This window comes from Orycteropus afer, unplaced genomic scaffold (assembly GCF_000298275.1).
Source record: "Orycteropus afer afer isolate SDZICR_OR568_19922 unplaced genomic scaffold, OryAfe1.0 scaffold00327, whole genome shotgun sequence".
Classification (NCBI taxonomy): Eukaryota; Metazoa; Chordata; class Mammalia; order Tubulidentata; family Orycteropodidae; genus Orycteropus; species Orycteropus afer.
The window spans coordinates 3,580,532-3,595,028 of NW_006921914.1; positions in this window are offsets into that span (position 1 = coordinate 3,580,532).

A 14,497-nucleotide genomic window follows, 5' to 3' on the forward strand; every position below is an offset into this window, starting at 1 on the left:
CCTTGGGTTTCCAAGGCAGTATCACTACGGAAGTAGGATTGCCCAACCTTCCTTTCGAGGAGTGGCTGGTGGGTTTGAACCACCAGCCTTCTGGTTAGCAGTCAAGTGTCTTAGGCACTGTGCTACCAGAGCTCCTTGATACATGCATAGTGATATCAAATTGTGGTTTTAATTCACATTTCTTTAATGGCTAATGTTGTTGAACATCTTTTCATTTGCTTATTTGTCATCTGTAGATCCTCTTCAGTGTAATTTCTCTTCATATTTTTTGCTCATTTTCTAATAGGATTTTTTTGCTATTAATATACTCTAGATTCAAGTCCTTTGCTGGCTATGTACTTTGCAAATATTTTCTCCAAGTCCCTAGATTTCCTTTTGACCTTCTCTACAGAGAAAAATATTTTGAAATTTGGTGAAATAAAATTTATCAATCTTTCCTTTTGTATACTCTTGCTTTGAGTGTCCGGTCTGAAAACTCCTTACCTAGCTCTAGATCCTGAAGATTTTAACACATATTTTTTGCTAAATGTTTTATAGTTTTATGATTTACATTTAAGTCTGTGATACATTGTGAGTTAATTTTTTGTTTGAGGTGTGAAACTTAGGTCAAGGTGTTTTTGGTTTCTTCTTCTTCTTCTTTTTGCTTATGCAGCTTTGCCAAAACTCAGTTGACCAAAAACAGGATGGTGAGACTTCACCTTGCTTACTTTGACATATCATCAGGAAAGATCAAGATCAATCACTAGAAAAGGACATAGTGCTTCATAGAGAGTCAAGAAAATAAGGAAAACCCTCAATGAGATATGCTTCAACAATGGTTTCAAATGTATCAAAAATCATGGAGATGGCACAGGAACAGGCAACATTTCATTCTGTTATACTTAAGTTCACCAAGAGTCAGAGCTGACTTGGTGCCAATTAACAAGTATTGATACATGCTAAAACATAGATGAAGCTTGAAAACATTTTGCCAGGTGAAAGAATCTAAACACAAAAGACTGCGTATGATGATTCATTTATATGAAATGTACAGAATAAACCAACCCATAGAGACTGGAAGTAGATTGGTGGTTGCCTAGGAATGGGAAAGGGATTGAGGAAAAATGGGAACTGACTACTAATGGATTCCTTTGAGATGATGGAAATGTTTTATATTTTGATTGTTGTGGTATTACATGACTGCATATGTTTGTCAAAGTTCTCAAACTATATTTAATATTAATTGACTGTGCATAACTTATGCCTCAATAAAGCTGATTTCTTTTTAAAATGGATCCAAAAGCAACCCACATTGATGGATAGATAATGATCCATACTTTTGCATGACAATTCTTGACTATACACATCACAAACCACCTTTAGAGAACAAACTGAATTGGGCTATATAGATTTTATTTTAATTTTTTTTTTAACATTCACCATACCCCCTGAAACATTCCCCAAAGGACTATCACCTTTTTCATCATTGGTATTCTTTCTAAGAAACAAACATAACTCAAGAAGCAGTAATTGGAGGGTTTGAATTATTTATACTCTCTCAGTTTCCCAATAGGAAGTAATTATGGGCTCTACTGATTGAATAAAACTTATCATAAGTGTGGTGTTACTATTTGAAACTAATTTAATCTAATAGTTTTGGAATGTGAATGTAATTGGAACTCTACTATTAGAATTTAGATAAATATGGTCTTGGCACAAAATGTATTCCAGTCTTGGAATTTAAATATCTACAGCAGTACTGTACTGGCTAGATTAGTTTAAGAATCAAATAAGTAAAAAAAAAAAAAAAAAAAAAAACCTATCTATCTGAGGACAAACCCATTATTACAACAGGATGCTGATAGGACAAAACCTTCCTATTTGAGCATGTTTGATAGTCATTAGCTTGACTGCACCTAGCATCTGTTAGCTTGAATTTCAAAATTGACTCATTATTGAGAAATTTTTAATATGTTGAGTGTCGTATCATCTTGTAAATTGGAACAATTCTTTGTTATAGGCAATGAAAATTTTAAATTACAAGTTTTAATATTAGGTGCACAGAGTTAAGGTTAATGAAACAGTTTCATTATGAGTTTAATTAATACTGTAGGGTTGTGATACTGATCATGTGCTGCTGAATTAATTATGTATGCATTCTTCATGCAAGATTTGATATGGTATGCTTTGGGCTATAACAACTCCAGAATTTACAAAAGGTAGACTGGAACAATTGGTGTGCATGTTGCACAATTTACTCTGAGAAACTTCAATGTCTTCTAGCCTTCAGTGACTGCCTCGGAAGCCCAAGGAGGGGTTACTATGAGTTGGGACTGACTCGAGGTCAGTGAGTTTTTTGAGTTTAATACACAATTAATATTGTACTAATATGTTGTTGTTGTTGTTTGCTGTAGAGTCGGACCTGACTCATCGCAACCCCTCCTTGGATTTCCGAGGCAGTATCACTATGGAAGTAGATTGCCCAACCTTACTTCCGAGGAGTGGCTGGTGAGTTTGAACCGCCAGCCTTCTGGTTAGCAGTCAAGTGCCTTAGACACTATGCCACCAGAGCTCCCTGTACTAATAATATACTTAAGGATATTATTGTAGTAGTTAAATTTGTATGTCAACTTGGCTGGGCCTGGTTGAGTGGCTGGGCAGCTCGTGGTAGTTATTCCCCAGGATAAGACTGGTGGGATCTACCACAAGCAGCTGAGTAGCTGCCTTTGGGATGTGGTCTGCTTCCTGTATATAGGGAGAAGACTTGGGGATAGTCTTTAGCTCATGGCACGCTTGGACCCTGCATGTAGCCATGTCCTTGTTCAGCAGCCTGCCATGCTCTGCTGAACTTGGGACTTACAATGGACTTAAATTAATGGCCTGTCATGTGGTTTGGTAACATCGGGACCGTGTCTTTTTACTTGTCAACCTTCGGATTGTCAGTTTCAGCAGCCAGCAGCTGTCTGAGCAAAGAAAAGCCTCTAGCTCCAGTGGGGCAGGAGCAGGAGGCAGAGCTGGACCCCAAGGATGAGGGGTTTTCACCCAGCCCCTAGAGCCTGGCACTTTGAACTTGGGCTAAAAGCCTCCGAATTGTAAGAATAAACTCCTGTTTGTTCAAGCCATCCCATTTGTGGTATATTTTTGTCAGAGAAGCACTAGGTAACCAGAACAATTATATAACAAAACCTTAATCATTTGAAGGAATGAGATAAAATCATAAAAAGTAACAAATCTGTCTTGGAGGAAGTACAAACAGAACGCTCCTTATAAAGGAGAACGGCCAAATTTCATCTCTCACACTTTGGTCATGTTATCAGGAGGTACAAGTCCCTGGGGTAAACTAGAGGAAGACTCTCAAGGAGATGGATTGATACAGTGGCCACAATGCACTCAAGCATAACAATGATTGTGAGGATGGCGCAGGACCAGGCAGTGTTTCTACATAGTGTCACTAAAAGTCAGAATTGATTCAATGGTACCTAACAACAATAACAACAGGTGAGAGATTGGAGTTTTAAGGTAACAGTATCATAAAAATCCCATAGGTGCTGTCCAGAGGCAAAACTTGATATATTGGGACTTAATTTGAAAAGAAATTTTAAGAGGAAAAATTTAACTGGTAGTCAAGGTAAGAGTCAAACTGGTTTCATGAATGTTGAAAACTCAGATTAAAAAGGGAAGTATAAAGATAAATTTGTGCCTAACAGTATTCCCAACACAAAAAAAATCAGATTCGTTAACAAGGTATTTAAAACAGTAGACACTCCTACTTGAACTCCTGCTAGAAAGCTAAAAGGAAGGGAGTTTAGACATAAATATAAAACAAAAAGCTACTCAAAGATTTGGTGGCCAAAGATGCTAAAGGAAAAGATTGTGGAAAGAACAGTTAGTATGTGATCTAGGGGGTAAAAAATCACATCAACTGGAGAAGGTGGCATCCAGGCTGACAATGTTGATACAATTCAGGCAAGAGTTATTAGATCATAACATATCCTTGGGTATCAATTATGACTGGTAATGAGAAATCACAATAGATGATTAAAGGAATGTTTGGAATGAGACAATGGGCTAAAATCTGCTTCTGGTAATAAATTATGAAGTCATTGTCATCCATTGTTTGGAACTTCATGCACCCGTAGTTAATTGTTTTTAAGAACTAAAAGGAAGGGTATAATTTTGATAGATAGGAGCTACAATGAGGTAAATACATGCACAAATAAGAGCTTAGAAATAAGGTTTCCCTCTGAAAGCTAAACAAATAGAAGCCAGCCACAAAGGTTGTGAAGAATAGACTGTAGGACACCATTAAAGGCCTCCCTGTCGGGGTCTAATAGCAGAATATGTGTACACTCTACATGCCAATCAAGGCTGAGTAGGAACAAACCAAATGAAGGGAAAAATGAGTGTGTTCCATGCAGAAGGGACATGTGCAAAGGCTAGGAGGTGAGAGGGGGCATGGTGCATTCAGAGAACTGAAAAAGCTCAGTATGACCAAAGGGGAAGTGAGCAGGGCCAGGGCTGTACAAGGCCTTGTCTGCTACACTAAGATTGTTTGGACTATATCCCAAATGCAGTGTGGAGCCAGTCCTTGACATGAGAGGCCTTTCATTTCAGAAAAATTTGTCTGGCTGCAGAGTGTACTGGAGTTGTCCCCTGGTCTACATCCTCACCTCCACAGCAGAGGCAGGTAAATCCGTTGAGAGGTTGTTGCCAAGAGAAAGGTGGTCTGGGCAAGGTTTGCCTAATGAGAGACATTTCAGAGCCAGAATAGATGGGATGTAGGGATGAGGCAGAGGAGGGAGCCTGGCTTGAGCTATGAGGTGGAGTGTTGATACTCTTGGCTGAGAGTGAGGACGGTGAGTGGAGGAGGAGGAAAGTGTTTGAGAAAGTTGAGGTGCCTAGTTTGACAAAAGTTGAGTTGGAGGAACCAGTGGGTTCTCCAAATGGAATTCTTCAGTGGGAAGTTGGTCGTATGGGTCTGGAATTGAGGTGAGAGGTCTGTGTTGGGAGATGAAGATGTGAGTGTTGTCAGCCTACAGAACCTTTGGGGCCAGTCAGCTAACTAGAGGAAGCCAGACTGGAGAAGGGGAATGGGAGGAAACCATGAGGTTCAGACATCAGAGGCCAAATGTATGTCACAAGGTAAGGAAAGGAGGAGGATCGCTTAGGTCATACAGCCCATAACCCAAACCGAAAACCAAACCCACTGCCATGGAGTCCATTCTGACTCATAGTGATTCTTTTTAGGGCAGAGTAGAACTGTCCTATAGGGTTTCCAAGGCTACAAATCTTTACAGAAGTGACTGCAACTGCCTCATCTTTTCCCGCGGAGTGGCGGTTGAGTTCAAACCAATGACCTTCAGTTTAGCAGCCAAATACCTTATTTGCTATGCCACCTGAGTTCCTTCTACAACCCATATCAAAACCAAAAAATCAAACTCACTGCAATCTAGTCAAATCCAACTCATAGTGACCCCCTTTGGGTTTCTGAAGGGGTAAATCCTTACCAAAGGAGATTGCCTCTTTTCACAAAGTGGGTAGTGGGTTTGAACCACCAACCTTCTGGTAAGCAGTCAAATGCCTTAGGCACCACACCACCAGAGCTCCTTGTTGTTGTGTTGTTGTTACATGCTGTCGAGTCGGACCCGACTCATAGCGACCCCTCCTTGGGTTTCCTAGGCGGTATCACTACGGAAGTAGATTGCCCCATCTTCCTTCCAAGGAGTGGCTGGTGGGTTTGAACCGCCAGCCTTTTGGTTAGCAGTCAAGTGCCTTAGGCACTACGCTACCAGAGCTCTTCAGTGTTATTTCTTTCCTTCCTACAACAGCTTCCTGAGGTGCTCTAGGGGCATAATGGTTAAAGCGTTCATCAATTAGCCCAAATGCTTGGCAGTTGGAACCCACCAGCCATTTCACAGTAGAAAAATGAGGCAGTTGGCTTCTGTAAAGATTTACAGCCTTCGAAACCTTAGGAAGCAGTTCTATTCCATCGTTTAGAATCGCTAGAAGTTGGAATCCACTCAGTGGCAGGGGGTTTGGTTTTGGTTTATGGCTTCCTAATTACCGTTTGCCTATGTTTTAGCAGTGGGACTGGCTGGGGAGGGGGTTGTGATCCTTTTATTTTCTTGTATTCTTTGGGCCTTTGAGAACTTGCTGTGTTCCTCTTCTTTGGAGGAAGGCTGTTTTTTCCCCTTCCCCTCTCCCACTTGTCTAGGCTGTTCGTGCAGTTCTATTTGCAAGAGTCTGCCAGGGAGAACTTCCTAGACATGTACATTGAGAGGCAGCATAATCTAGTGGTGAAGTGTGTGGGTTTGGTGTCAGAGTGCTGATGGTTGTCATGGTTATCTAGTCATTAACATGACTAAAAAGTAGGGCCTGAAAAGCAGACCATTGCCTTGGTCTTAGCAATTCTCCTTGTGTCAACAGCTTTAAGGACTCAATTGATTTTCTGTAATGTAGTATAACTAATTTTATTCTTTCAAGTACCAGAAATAAAATTTTTAATTATAAAAGGAACTATGTAAAGAGAGAGGAGTAAAATGAATTTTAGGAAAACAATTTCAACATGTAATGATTTTAACAGTAAGGTAGTAATGGCATTCTCAATGGCTTGAGGAGATAGTTGTACTTCCTGACACTCATTCCAGTGTCTTGTCCATTAGACCATCGTTGTACTTGAGTTCTCAAGACTGCCTGAATATTCTGGGACTAAAAGACAACACAGACATCCAGTTCACATATATATCCTAAAGCGAACAGTAAGTCACCCTAATTGGATAGTAAAGGGATGAGGATTTTCTCTTACCACAACTCACTGCCATAGAATCGATTCCAACTCATAGTGACCCCAACTCTCCTAGCACATTCTAAATTATAGAAACAGCACCAAATCTCCTACATAATGTAGATGAGTGTTTTTTTTTTTCTTTTTGCCATTACATTTCAAATGCTTTCTATGGCACAGTTTAATTAGTTAATTAAATGTAGTTGTTGTTGTTGTTGTTGTTATGTGCCATTGAGTCAGTCCTGACTCATAACGACCCCACCTTGGGTTTCCAAGGCAATATCACTATGGAAGTAGATTGCCCAACCTTCCTTCCAAGGACTGGCTGGTGGGTAATGGACTGCAAATGGACGGGAAGAGTCCAGGATGATAATGAAGGGAACTTACTCAAGTGCTTACAATGTGTCAGACAATGAATTAAGTACTTTTCATTGGTTTTCTTTTCAACTTTTATTAATCAACAGAGTAGTGATTAACTTTCTAGTCTTTTTCTAAATATAGCTATTTAAAGAAAATTTGTCTGTATCTGTACAAATTGGTTTGTTTCCCATTTAGAAAATAACTTTTATTGCTTTCTTTTTCTTCTCGTACTAACAATATCCATGCATTGAGAAATATTTAGAAAATACAGATGAGTGCCACTTGGAGTCTAGAGTCAGAACTGCAGCCTGAATATCACAGCAAAAATACTGGGAGGGAAGCTGGGAAAGAGATAGTAAAGGAGTGAGGAGTGGCTGCTGCTCTAACCTCCAGGAAGAGCTTTCCAGAATTCTGCATGATGTAGGAAGCAAGTCAGGGGCAGATAGCCTCTGCTTAGATTTTCTGCAGGCCAGATGGAAAGAACAAACAAACTAGGCCCCTAGTCCAGGCCTTCCACCCCACTCACTCCTCCACCACCCCTGCTCCTTTCCCCATCTTCTTCTCTCATCCTCATCAGCCTCTTTTTCCTGCTACATGCACAAATGAAGTTGGAACAACTGCCAAAGTCTGTCTAGAGCAGGAAGGGAGCCATTTCCATCCTATGGAATCTTCCACCCTCAGCTAAAGAGAAGCTGTGTATGTGTATGTGTATGTGTATGTGTGTATGCATGCATGTGTGCTAAAGTAAAAATAGAACCATGCTGTTTGTGGCATTTTTTCTGATTATAAAAGCTGTACTTGCTCATTGGTAAAAATCTAGGAGATTCAGAAAAGTGTAAAGAAGAAGATATAAATACTCAGAGTTCGATAATTCAGATGTTCAGTTGTATTCTTGTACTTTTGTTTGTAGACTAGAACTTTTTTTATCCACAAATATGTGTACAATTTGTATCTACAACTTGCAATTACCATCTTAAGTTTAATGAGTTGTGAATAGCTTTCTATGCCAATAAATTTATTTGTACCTTATTTTGTGAATCACTTTAAAACAAGATCTTTTTATGTTTCAAAATTTGATCTCTATTATTTCTGATTTCAATTATAATATGTCCTTGTAAAAAAATGAAATAATATACAAATGTATGACATAGATGGGAGCTCTGGTGGCATAGTGCCTAAGGCACTTGACTGCTAACCAGAAGCCTGGCAGTTCAAACCCACCAGCCACTCCTCAGAAGGAAGGTTGGGCAATCTATTTCCATAGTGATACTGCCTTGGAAACCTAAGGAGAGGTCGCTATGGGTCAGATCCGACTCAATGGCAATGAGTTTCATGTTTGAATTTTATAACATAGATAATGAAATTGTCTTGCATCTTGTTGACATCTCAAGCCAGCTGAAATATTCTCTGTTAATTTAGAGTACAGTCCTTCAGGGATTTTTATTTGGGGAGACACACATACAATGCAAAAGTGGTACCATACTAAAAATGTATTAATCTGTATATATCCTTCAAATTATAGCATATATTTATAATGTTTGAAGACTACGTTTTTCACTTTAAATTGTAAACACTTTTCTGCTCTATAAATATATATCAACATCATTTTATGAGTCACTCAATGGTCAGTACCATTTTCTTCAATTTTCACATTTTTAGCTAAGCTTTTTAACTACAAATTATATATGTTAGTTGCAAAAGATTCAAATGATATTAGATTGTATCAGAGTGAAATTTCCCCATATCTCTCCCCTCCCCTGTCAAAATAAACCAGCTTTCTTTCAGTTAGTTCCCACTCGTGGTGGCTTTATATGGATCAGAGTAGACCTGTCCTCCATAAGGTTTTCAGTGATTGATTTTTCCAAAGTAGATCACCAGGCTTTTCTTCTGAGGGGCCGCTGGATGGACTCAAACCTCCAGGTTTTCAGTTGGCAGCTGAGGGAGTTAACTGCATCACCAAGGGATGCCCCTGCCAAGATAACTACTGTGAATAGTTTGGTGTCGATTTTTCCAATGTTTTCTTTGCAAAATATAGTTCTTGATCTCTTTCTCTCATGCACGTACACACACATACACACATTCTTTTGCTAAAAATATCATCATATTGGCATATTGTTTAGCAACTTGCTTTTATTTCCACTTAGCAATATCTATCAGACCTCTTTCCATGATAGTACATACAGTTTCACCTCCTTTAATTGACCCAGCCAAAGGATTCCATCATATGGAGGTACCATATTTTACTGAACCAATCATTTTTAATGTACTTTAAGGTTCTTTTAAAACTGTTGACTATGCTATACTCATGCTGAGATGGACATTTTTCACATGTATCTTTATTCATGTTTTTTCATGTTGCCATTATTTCTATATGATAAATTCTTAGGAGTGAGATTGGTGTCTTTTAAATTTTAATACGTATCCCCCATGTAAATCCTAGAATTATGAGAGTAGACCCTGACTTTTATGGTGGGTGTTGTTGTTGTTGGTGGTGGTGGTGATGGTGATGGTGGTGGCGGTAGTAGTGGTGGTGTGTTATGGTTTCTGCTAATGTTTGCAGTTGCCTGGAACTCTTCTTTCTTTCCTTTTGTGCCCTCTTTGCTGCTCTTTTCTTGTGGCAATTGCTCCTTCTCGAAATTCAGCTTCATTTTCAAAGTCACAGACGGGGTCCAAATGCCATCTAACAATATTAAGTCTTACAAGTCCATGAACATTAGATACCTTTCCATTTATTTATATCTTCTTTAATTTCTTTCAACAACGCTTTCAGTGTACAAGTCTTTCATCTCCTTGGTGAAATTTATTCCTAAGTATTTTATCCTTTTTGATGTTGTTGTAAACGCAATTATTTTCTTAATTTCATTTTTGGATTGTTCATTGCTGTTGTTGCTAGGTGTCGTTGAGTCAGTTCTGACTCACAGTGTCTCTATGTACATCAGAATGAAACACTACCTTATCCTGTGCCATCCTCATGATCATTGCTATGTTTTTAGTATTACAAGAGATAAAAGGAGAGAAAAGTGAGCAGAGAACAAGAGACCTCAGTACTACTAAGAAAGAAGAGCTGGAGGTGAAGCATATACTTTGGACCCAGGATCTCTGCATGGAGAACCTTCTAGACCCAGGGAAAGATTGATGCCGAGACACATGGAGATCACCAATGAAGACCAGACCTACAGATGTTGAAAGTGGACAAGGACCTTCCCCCAGAGTTGACACAGAGAGAAAGCCTTCCCTTGGAGCTGGTGCCTTGAATTTGGATTTCTAGCCTCCTAAACTCAGAGAGAATAAATTTCTGTTTGTTGAAGTCATCCGTTTGTGTTATTTCCATTATAGCAGAACTACATAACAAAGACAATGTCCTTCTCCAGGAATTGGTCTCTCCTGATAGTAACATGTCCAAAGTATGAGAATCGTGGCTCAGCCCGTCTCATCATCCTCTCTTCTAAGAAAATTCTGACTGTACTTCTTCTAAGACAAATTTGTTCATTCTACTGGCAATGCATGATATATTTAATATTCTTCACCAACATCATAATTCTGATTCATCAGTTCTTCACTCTTCTTTATTCACTGTCCAGCTTTTGCATGCATATGAGGCAATTGATGATACCATGGCTTGGGTCAGGAGCATCTTAGTCCTCAAAGTAACATCTTTAACATTTTAGAAAGGTCTTTTTTCCCAGCAAATTTGCCCAATGCAATACATCTTTTGATTTCTTGGCTGTTGCTTCCATGGGTATTGATTGTGGATCCAGGTAGAATGAAATCCTTGACAACTTCAATCTTTTTTCTGTTTGTCATGGTGTTGCTTATTGGTACAGTTGTGAAGATTTTTTTTTTTATGTTGAGGTGTAATCTATACTGAAGGTCTTTGATCTTCATCAGTAAGTGCTTCAAGTCTTCTTCACGTTCAGCAATTGATTTTTGTACACTGATCTTTTATCCTTCAATCTTGCTGAACTTGTTCATTAATCTTAATAGTTTATTTGTGAGTTACTTAGGATTTTCTGTATAGGAGATCATGTCATCTAGAAATAAAGATCATTTTATTTTTTCCTTTCCCAGCTGGATGTCTTTTATTTCATTTAATTCCCCAATTGTCCTGTCTAGAAAATCCAATGTAATGTTGAATAGAAGTAGAGAGAACAGATATCCTTGTCTTGCTCCTGATCTTAAGGTCTTCATCTAATCTTGTTTGTAATTCATTTTCCATCCAGAGAAATCACTTTAAAAAGTAAATTAGACTATGTTAATTAGTCTTCTTAAAACACTTCAGTGAATTCCTATCATACCTACAATAAAATCCAACCCATCATTACCCCTCCACCTCTCTCCAGGTATTGCGTTATCTTTTCCCTTCCCCAAGCCCAACTAATAGAAAAAAAAATTGCTTTCATTCTCTATTTCATATTACTTATCTTATTGTCTGCGCTCTAGCCACAGTGACCATTTTTTCAGGATCGACAATGCACCATTTTCTTTCCTGCCACAAACTCTTTACACATTCTACCCTTTTCCTTAGACAGGCAAATTTCAACTCCTTTACCCCGCTGCCGTAATTTCTTTCTTTCTTTTCTTTCTTTTTTTTTAATTGTGATTTGGGGGAAGGTTTACAGAGCAAATTCACTTTCCATACAGCGGTTGACATACGTTGCCGTAATTTCAAAACCACCAGGAAAATATCCTTCCTCAGACAAATCAATCAAATTTCCAACTTTCTGTTCCTAATACAAAAGGAGTTCTGGTGGCTTAGTGGTTAAAGCATTTGACTGCTAACCACAATGTCAGCAGTTCTACCCCACCAGCTGCTCCATGGAAGAAAGATGAAGCAGAGTGCGTCCATAAAGGTTTACAGACTTAGAAACCCCGTGAGGGCAGTTCCACTCTGTCCTAAACCGTCACTATGAGTCAGAATCAACTTGATGGGCAGTGGGTTTGTTTTTTGGTTCCTAATAACATTTCTGATTGCTGCTGAGGAAAAAAAAAATCACAAAGTCTCAAGGTTTGGTGATGCCATAAGTTCATGGCTTCAAAGTTCAGATGTAACCACTGCTTCTTCCCTGTCCCACTATTATGGTCTCTCAGTCAGTTTCCATGGTGAACGTGTCAGACTGTTATTGCTTTCCTCAAATGTCTGAATCTCTGCTGCCATCTTCTTCTTCCTCTCTAGTTCTAAGCCCTTCATCTTTGCTTTGGGTCCCTTTCCCTCCTGCCTCCTCTATGAACTTACTCCGTCAAGTTTTTGAAATTTTCTATAGTTTCAAACTCTCTTCTTTTCTTCCAGCTCTTTTCCCAATAGATTTTTTATGTATTCAAATTGCTCCCATAAAAAAGGCAAACACCAAACAAAACCCATCATTGCCCCTACACTCTTCTCCAGCTATTGCATTATCTTTACCCTTCCCCAAGCCCAACTAATAGAAAAAAATTGCTTTCATTCTCTATTTCCACTTTCTCATTGCCCACTCTCTCCAGTCGGGTTTGTATGAGTAGCTCTCCTATGAAATTACTCTCATCAAGGTCATAAATGACCTCATTGTTGCTGAATCGAATGTAAATTCTGTCTTTGCATTTAAGTGATCACTCAGTAGCATTTAGTCACCTCTTCGTTTCTAAATTAGTTTTCTTTTTCTAACAACAAGAGAAACATATGATCTTTGTTTGTAAATCTAAACACTTCTGAAATATATAATACAAAAATGGAAAACCCGTAAAATTCCATCTCCCAGAGATCAGAATATTAACAGATCAGTGTTTATTCTTCTAGATTTTTTCTCTATGCCAACACTAAAATACCGTATATAATACTATTTTTGGTGGAAAAGAGTGTTGAAAAAAGGGTGTGAGGGCAGCATCCTCCGAACTCCTCTAACTTCACAAAGGGGAGAGAGAAGGATCAACAGCAACAGCCAAGAGCTGATTCCTATGAGGTAGATAGAAGTCAGATATGCCACCACCCTCGAAGCTTTTTACCAATTCTGACACCCACTTTCCCACCACAGAACTCTGCTTCTCTCCTGGGTTTGATAATTCATTACAATGGCCACATAGAACTCACAGACAATACTCACAGTTACAGGATTTATTGTTGTTGTTGTTGTTGTTATGTGTCGTTGAGTGGAACTCGACTCATAGCGACCCCTCCTTGGGTTTCCAAGGCAGTATCACTATGGAAGTAGATTGTCCCATCTTCCTTCCGAGGAGTGTCTGATGGGTTTGAACCACCAGCCTTCTGGTTAGCAGTCAAGTGCTTAGGCACTAGGGAAGTAATAATAAGTTACAATTCAGGTTCAGGAACACTCAGGATACAACTCCCTTCTGCCATACCTGTAGGCATGCCTTTCTTTGGCCCTTAGTGTCTCAGCCTGGCCTCTGCCCCCATGGGAAAGCATTATAAAACTCTTTCAGCTCTGCCGATAGGTGCACTTTGGTGCACCCCATTCCACCAGTGAGCCTCCTGCCCAAAGACACTCAACTTTTTTGCTCCATGGATCAGCAAGCCTGCCGTTCTGTCTCATGCAGGTCTCTTGGTTCTGCTATCTCTGCTGCTGCCATCTCTCGGTTGTCTCAGTGCAGCGATCTTGGGTCCTAGGATGTACTCCACTCCACCTTTGGATCTTCTCTTTTAATGGCATTGAGATGCCCTTTTCTGCCTCTGGGATGACTCATTTTAAGTCTAGCAAGATGGCAAAACTAACCAATCCTCACAGTAGGGTTCCATATACCATATTTCTTTGTCTCTCCCCCACGATCCTGTCATATTCCTTATTTACATTACTAATCAACTATCTAATCATCCCCTCACTAAGCCACTAGTACCTTACATTTGCATAGATCCACCCAGTCATCTGGTGGGTGTCACAAAGACCATGGTTAGAAGAACCACACCAAATAATTCACTCCACTACATGTGTATACTATTCATAGTTTTTTGCAACCTTGTTTTTCACTTACTAGATCTTGAATTGCTTTCCATGTTAGTCTATATATTTCTTCCTCATTCCTCTTAACTGCTTCAACATTTTTCAATGGCAAGCATTTACTGTAAATTATGAAACTCTTCTATTTTAATAGGTATTTGTTTATAAGTGTTTGTTATTACGAACAATGCTGCAGCAAATATTCTTACAGCTTGTGCAGGTATTTCTGTGGGACAAATATGTAGAGCTAGAATGAAAGGAGCTCTGAGGGAGTAGTGTCTAAGGCACTTGACTGCTAACCATAAGGCTGGGGTTCAAACCCACCAGCCACTCTCCGGAAGGAAGGTTGGGCAATCTACTTCTGTAGTGGTACTGCCTTGGAAGCCCAAGGAGGGGTCGCTATGAGTCAGGTTTGACTAAATGCAAGTGAGTTTGGTTGGTTTGGTTAGAA